General features: G+C 46.2%; 1 long non-coding RNA gene across 1 annotated transcript; it reads right to left on the reverse strand.

Annotated features, from left to right (window-relative positions):
- Positions 1 to 2,442: 2,442 nt before the first annotated feature.
- Positions 2,443 to 5,465, reverse strand: LOC308627199. The gene is made up of 3 exons (XR_014017376.1): positions 5,228 to 5,465; positions 3,334 to 3,472; positions 2,443 to 3,145 (listed from the first exon to the last, which is right to left on the reverse strand). It is a non-coding gene; the product is annotated as an uncharacterized lncRNA (long non-coding RNA).
- Positions 5,466 to 8,099: the final 2,634 nt, after the last annotated feature.

Here is an 8,099-nt window from a genome sequence, read left to right on the forward strand (position 1 = left end):
CCCGTGTCCCCTGCATTGGCAGGCAGTTTCTTAACCACTGCGACACCAGGGAAGCCCAAGCTTCTTCCATTTTAATGCTTATTTCTTCTTTGGATAAAATTGAGAAGAAATATGCTGTGTATCCAAAACACTTCCTTAAAGGGGCAAAAGATCTCCAAGAAATTTTGCCTTGTGGTATGTCTTGGCCTACAGTATGGTAACTGTTAATAAGTATTTCGTTCATTAGTGGAAATAAGGCTTGTCTGAGGGTGTCTCTGAGGACAGTGTCCCCGGCATTCTCTTCGTGGAGCTGGCCATCCCCAACACTGCTGCAGGCAGGGCACAGTGTAAGCATCCACCCGTCTGGCTCAGCCCCACTTGCCCGAAGTGAGTGAAATCTTCAGACACCTACTACACGTGCGTGTGTATTCTGTGCTATGTATCTGTATGTTTTAAATAGAGGTGGAGAAGAATACATAGGGTATGGGGGAAAGAAAATCCAGAAACTTTCACTGAGCCCAAAGTTTCCAAAGGCTTCCCCTGACCCGCCCAATTCCTGTGCAAGCAGAGTCCTGGCTGTGGAGCCCTGGGTTCCCACCCGCACAGCCCCAGGGAGGGCCCGGGGCTCCTGCCCCTATCAGTCCCCTGAGGCTGCCTCACCTGACCAAGCCTGTGCAGAAAATGTCCTTGAACAGCTTTTTTCTTTCTTTCTTTCTTTGTTTTTTAAACAACACCTGACTGATCCCACGTGAAATGTCCTTAACGAAGTGAGCTCACCAACAGATGGTGCTGGTGGGACCCGTCCCTGTGCAAACACCCTCCTCACCCTGGACAGGGCTGGCTCCTCCTGGCTTTCCATGTCAGGTTTTTAACCTTCCATTTTCAAGGACTGAGTTTCTTGTTCATTTGCACCTTCTTGCAGTGGCCTATGAGGAAGGCCATCATGTGTAGTAGGGCAGGTGCTTCCTGGGAATATGACCTCCCCAAGGTGATATGGGTGGGCTCACTCCTCCTTTGGGGTCCCCACCTCCAAACCCCACCTTCCCCATGTGTGGCCTGAACAGACCATCATAAAGTTCTAGAGGCTTCTTCCAAGGACATCAGGCATTGGCTTTTGGATCAGTGGAGCTTGCAGAACCTTGGAATTCTGCCCCGAGACCTGGTGGCATTTCATGGTGGTTGGCAGAGCTGACGCAGGCTTGATGACGTCTTTACATGGGGAAGAAAGCCTCAGGGTGACTGACCACCAGGCTGGACATTGGCCCAGGTGTGGTACCTGTGGAAGTGGTGAGTCCCAGCCCTGGTCACTGGCCTGCTCCTTTATACATCTGCCTACGTCTGGAGGGTCTCACTTCCTCCTGAAATGGAGAGAGAAAGGCCCCAGGGTGCTGGAACACAAGCTGCTTTGTCTCTGCCTACCTATCACACCTCCCTCAACTCACCTTGCCTCTCACCAATCTCCACCGTTGCCGATCTCCCAGAGAAGGGAGGTTGGGAGTGGGGGAGAAGGGTGAGTGTGCATCCCAACGGCCTCTGGGGACACTCAGGTAAGTACTGAGACAGTGCAGAGAAGCAGAAAGAGAGCCTGAGCCCACTTCTTGCTTTGGGTGGAGGCAGCTGGTATGGGAGGGAGAGGCGCTGGAATCCTTTGCTTTTCTACTAACGAGCCTCAGTTTCCACTTCTGTAAAGTGAGACGGACAGTCCTTTTCTCGCAGATGGCACAGGTATGCTCCTCCTATCATTGGTCCTGGCTCCAAGCCTTCAGGAACATGCACAAGACTGTCGGGAGAGCTCCCACCACCTCCTGTCTGTACCAGGGCTTCCTGAGGCTGAAAGGACTTAAAGGGCATCTGGTCAGCTTCCTGCACTTGGTAAGCGCTCAGGTTAACCTGTGAAGGAAAGCCAGGGTCGTGTTCGAGAGGGGTACCAAAGACGAGTTTGGAGGGCGTGGCCTGAGTAGGCCCGGGTGATGGAGAGCCTTCTGCTTGACGGTGGTGATGTTCCTGCTGAAGGCCGTCTGCTCTCCACCCTTACTGGGATAACACGTCAGAATGATTACTCGAGTCCTCTTTCAGGCTTCTTTCCCATTCCTCAGAGTCCTTTTCTTTATCCGCAGTGCCTTCTTTTGGATGGCATTTCTTAAGCTTTTAAATATCTAAAAGGCTTTTAAATGTCTAGGCCTGTTTAAAAGGCAGACATGTATATGTGTGTACATTCAAATAATTTTTAGCTAGAAAATTCTGAAGTCCAGCTGACTGAATAAGGCCAATATTCAGTATTTCATTGGATAATTCATCTGATTTCTTGGAAGGCATGTTTGCTCAAGAGCAAAGCCTTAGTGGTTGCTTGTCTAATTTTGATTTTTTTTCAATAAAAGACATTACAATGATAAACCAATGAGCTATATTATGAGTTTTTAAAATTAAAAATGACAACAATCAAAACCCATTGCAATGCACTGATTATATATAAAGAGGGTGGTTTAACAAACACATTCAAAATATGGCACAAAAAGGTGTGAAAAATAAGATGTGGAACCAGAGTGGCAAAATGAAAAACATGTTTTTCCAGACAATTTAGATTCGTGGGGAGATATATTTGTGTTAAACATTTCAAGGAGCCTGGAGCAAGGGTATTTTCTGAAGATATTATTAACATTTTATCTAAGTATTATAGATTGATTAATCTTATTTTTACTCTCTAGCCCCTCTGCTCATTATTCTGGCACTGCTTACAGTTGACTCATGTTTCTGTGAAATTTCGAGCAGAAATCTGGTTCTTGTTTTTTTTTAACTTTTTATTTTATACTGGCATATAGTTGATTAACAATGCTGTATTAGTTTCAGGTGTACAGTAAAGTGGAATCAGTTACACATATACATGTATCTATTCTTTTTCCAATTCTTTTTCCATTTAGGTTGTTACATAATATTGAGCAGGGTTCCCTATGCTATACTGTAGGTCCTTGTTGGTTATCCATTTAAAATATAGCAGGGCTTCCCTGGTGGCGCAGTGGTTGAGAGTCCGCCTGCCGATGCAGGGGACATGGGTTCGTGCCCCGGTCTGGGAAGATCCCACATGCCGCGGAGCGTCTAGGCCCGTGAGCCATGGCCGCTGAGCCTGCGCGTCCGGAGCCTGTGCTCCACAACAGGAGAGGCCCGCGTACTGCAAAATAAATAAATAAATAATAAAATAAAATATAGCAGTGTGTACATGTCAGTCCCAAACTCCCTAACTATCCCTCCCCACCACCCTTCCCCCACTGGTACCATAAGTTCCTTCTCAAAGTCTGTGAGTCTCTTTCTGTTCTGTAAATAAGTTCAAGAAATCTGGTTCTGGTGATCACCACTCACCTGTCCCAGGTTGAGGTGAATTTTGGGGTCCTTGTTTAACTTTCCATTGGTGGTGCCCCCTTCCGTGAGCCTGGCTTGACGGCCTTTCCCTCACTGGCTTTGCTCTGTTGGGATCTTTGCTCTCGTTCCAGGTGCTCACCTGTGTCATGGGAAGAGGTAATGCAGTGGCGCAGGCCCAGCGTGAAGAGTATGCCTCTCATGAAGATACACGTCCCCAAATTGAAAGCAGGTACTCCTCATTCTGGTGTTACCCTAAGAACACTCACAGAATAAGCAGCAGTGGGACCTTCATCCAGGGAGGTGGAAGGAGCAAGCCTTCTCTTGGTTTTGGGGGAGTGGCCGTAGGGAGCAATGATGGAGGGGCAGTTGCTCTCACCCAGTGCCTTCATGGCCAGCACTTGCTATCGGCACTTGACAAGTTCCCACCTGGATGACAATGGGTTTGAACACTGAGTGTCCTACCCCTCCATGGATGAGGGTGCTCATTGTTGTGTGGGCTCAAACTCCCAGTTCCAAGTAATTTTTCAAACACCACATTTCATAATAAGGTGAAGCTTGGTTTCCTTATTTCATTATTTTTTTAAAAATTTAACTTTACTTATTTATTTTGTGCCTGGACAGGGACTTGAACCCTGGGCCCTCAGATTATAAGTCTGATGCTCGGGCTTCCCTGGTGGCGCAGTGGTTGAGAAACCGCCTGCCAATGCAGGGGACACGGGTTTCATCCCTGTCCCGGGAAGATCCCACATGCTGTGGAGCAACTAAGCTCGTGCGCCACAACTACTGAGCCTGTGCTCTAGAGCCCATGAGCCACAATGAGGGAAGCCACCACAATGAGAAGCCTGAGCACCGCAACGAAGAGTTGCCCTCGCTCGCCGCAACTAGAGAAAGCCCATGCACAGCAACGAAGACCCAACACAGCCAAAAATAAATTAAAAAAAAAAAAAAGTCTGATGCTCTACCAGCTGAGCTACCCAGGCATTTGTTATTTTTATTAAGATCTCTTAGCATATCAAAAAAGTATTTATGAGGGATTTAAAACCATTGAGTAAAAAACCCAAAGAAGAAAAGAATAAACTCGAGGAAGAAAGTAAGGATCTTGTATTTCTTGAGTACTTACTATCAGCACTGACTATGTGTCAAGCACTTTACATGATCTTACTTAAGCCTCGTAACAACCCTGAAACGCAGGCTTTCCCGTCTCCATTTTACAGATGAAGGGGTCCAAGACTCCAAGTGGTTAGGCGGTTTACACGGCAATGCTGAGCTGTAGAGAAGGATTTTAACTCAGGCCTGAGCAGCTCTGCCCCTCCTTCCTGTTGCCCCTTAACCAGGAAGAGCAGCAAAACCCATGGGCAGCTGAGGCGTATAAGGGGACATGGGGACACAAGCATTTCTCTGGCCCTCAGTGTCCTCAAATGGGGTTAAATGAGATACTCCTTAAACTGTTTTCAAGATATAAAAGTATTGTTGGGCTTCCCTGGTGGCGCAGTGGTTGAGAATCTGCCTACCAATGCAGGGGACACGGGTTCGAGCCCAGGTCTGGGAAGATCCCACATGCCGTGAGCCATGGCCACTGAGCCTGCGCGTCCAGAGCCTGTGCTCCGTAACGGGAGAGGCCACTATAGTGAGAGGCCCGCGTACTGCAAAAAAAAAAAAAGAAAAGAAAAGAAAATGGGAGAGAAATTCTGAGGCTTGTCTCCCTGCATTTGAATTTCTATCCACAAGGCAGCCTGGAAAAGGAACATGATATGGCTCCAATATTTTATTTAATAAATGATAGGGCATCCAATTATCCTGGGATGGGTTCTGTGTATATAGGTTGTAGGTCAGAACCATCCCATAATAATCAGCACCCTGGTCCAGGAGGCAAATGCCCTGTGCCCCTCCGTACCTCTGTGGCTTAGGGTTGTTCTTCTGAGGCATCTTTCCTCTCTTTGGGCTCCAAGTTCACTTGCAGCAGAGTTCATCTGTAAGAACATCTTCGTAGGAAGGAGGGAGGTGATGGGTGCCCTGTGCCCTGCCAGGGATGGCTGCTTCTCTGACATACTGGTTCTAGGATTGGGAGTAAGTTTCCAGAAAGTACCTATTTGAATACACCCAAAGCATTGTGGACTTCCTTGATGCTCTTTCATCAAATATCTTTCAAAGCCTTATTAATAAGTAGAATGATTAATAAATAGAATGGTAGGTGTGGACCAGTGGTTCTCAACTCTGGCTGCCGGTTAGAATCTTCTGGAGAGCTCAAAATCTCAAGGATTTTATAGTTCCTTTGATGAATTGAAAACAGAGAAAATGGTGATCCTAGCAGGATATTTCTTTCTGAAACTACCCTCCAGTGCCTCCCTTGCCCTTAATTAATTTTACTGGGGTTGACCCAAATAAAACCCTATCTCATCTCATTCACCTCCCCTACCTGCCGCCCACCGACAGTGTTAGGAAACAGAATCTGGCACCATGCCTGCCGGATGACACACAAGCCAATGCGGGATGGTATGACGAATCAGCAGTAGCCCTTCCCTCAGCTGGAGTTTCCTCCCACAGAGTCTGAAGCGCTATCATTTCTAACCCAGCCCCTCTCCAGATCCGCACACCTGTCAGAAATCACTTCAGTGGGAAGGAAGGTCAAGAGCAGGAAAACAGCCCCTTGCTCTTGTATAGCCATCTCAGTGATGGAAGTGGGATTGCCTAAATGTCATTTTGTGCTTCGCCACAAAAGAAAAAGAACACTGGAGTGTTCCAGAGAAGAGGGGTAACTTTCTCTGCATCCTGGCTGGGAAGGAATCTCCAGGGACGCATGGCTGGAGAATCAGAAGTAGGGAGAGCTGGGGACTTGTTCTTCTCGACGGCCGATTTTTAAGTCTGTTTGGCTTGTGTTTCTGCAGAGTAAAACATAAGTTAAAAAGAAGGCAAGGGAAAATTAGGTCTTGAGAGAACTAGAGACTCAAGGAATTACTTTTGTTGTTGTTGATGCTACAGTTAGTCCCTAAAAGAAGACAGAGTCGTAAGGGGAATGTAAACCCTCGCGCCACTGGTTTTCTGAGCAGCCTAGTTTGAGTGGAGCTTTAGCTGCCTGGGAAGGTAGAGCAGGTCCCATAGGGAGAAACACTCTTTCAGATGGGTTTGGGAATCCAGTGTGCTTTTTTTCACTCGAAAACATATTTATTGTCATCCCTCTAGGTAACTGTAGTTTGACAAATGTCTTGGTGATAATATTGTAAAGGAAAACCTGAGAGACAGCCTGCTTAGCTTAAATTGCTAACAGCATTCACATCACTTTGAAAGTGTAGGACAGTTAGGAAAATCTAGTTTAATTCACAAAGAAGACGGTTTCACACCCTGGCTGAGCGTATCATTGACAAGATTAGATATTGTCACAGTTAGAGATAGAGCAAACAACAAAACTAATTCAAAACAAACAAAAACAAAGTAAAGTTCAGCGTGGATTTCAGTAAGAAATATAAAAGGGTGGCAAAGGCACTGTGGTCATGTGACTTCCCAGCTTCCGAAGTCTGTGCTGGTGCTTTGTGAATATTTAGGTAGGAAGGAAGGGTTTGGTCAGGCTGGAGGGGAAAACAGAGGAAAGGGGTGGGGGAGCTGCTCGTTGCCCTGGGAACGTGAGGGGGAGGGTGGCACTTCCTAGGCTGAGTGGGGCACCCAAGACGAGGTCCAGGTGCAGGCACGGGTTGTGTATCCCTGAAACACCTGTACGGTGCTACTGGGAGGGGGTTCGTCCTGTTAATTGAGCCAGACAGGATGCTCAGGGATGTGTGCGACCCCTTTGAGCTGCCCAGAACCCTGCATCTTTCTCAAACACTTTCCAGATTCCAAAATGAATACTTTCAAAGAGGAGTTAACACATCTGGGGGACGAAAATCAAACTTTGCTTTACTCTTTTGAACATGGAAATTTAAAGAAAGGTATTACTGTGATCACAGATGCACAAGGAAGGTAGACTTAAGAATCTTCATGCATCGTCCCATGTTGTCTCTTGCTCCCTGTTTTACAGTTGGAAACTGTAGATTTAGATGGTTGGGAAATATTAAATAAGGAAATCCATGAGCCTCTTTGAGTGTTTAAGGCACGGGGTGGGGAACAGAACAAAATAGAACTGCTATGTTTCTTAGCAGTCAGTAGCAGTTTCAAAATATTCCATGTTCCAAATATTCTAGTTTCCATGTCATATTAAAAAAAAAAGACTTTCTAGGACAAGTGTATTTCTCAGATTTATGAAGTAATGTAGGAAAGTAATTGTATCCCCATAAAACAACTCCATTCAAAAGAAGAAATAAAAATACCCTTTAGGAATGGCAAAGGAAGGAAGCTGTGCCTTGTGTCCAAGCACAAATGGGTGAGATTAGCATGATTAAAAACCAATTCTAAAGGAACACTGTCTCATCACACATCCAAATAGTTCTCATTTCCACTGCTTTCCTCCTCAAAAATTGGATTTTCTCAGGAAAGAAAACTTAAAGTAGATGTTGCTTTAAATTCTTTCAAACTCATGGTCTCATGTTCAACCAAAAGCTCTAGTACATCAAGATAAGTAATAGGTTCATCCAGTGTCCTGACTGGCTGTTTCAAGTTTGACCAGGAGGACTCTCAGCCACCAACATGCCCCTCTATCTATCCCCCACTGGCTTTAGTCCTATTGGTCCCAAGAAGGAAACAGTGACTCCTGGGCTTGCGGAAGCATCTGGATGTCATGGCAGGTGAGTGATGACCCAAGGAAAATGGAGGAAGTTGAGGAGCTTAGACAAGTATTG

This window comes from Mesoplodon bidens (genome assembly GCF_964165515.1).
Source record: "Mesoplodon bidens genome assembly, chromosome: 13".
NCBI lineage: Eukaryota > Metazoa > Chordata > Mammalia > Artiodactyla > Ziphiidae > Mesoplodon > Mesoplodon bidens.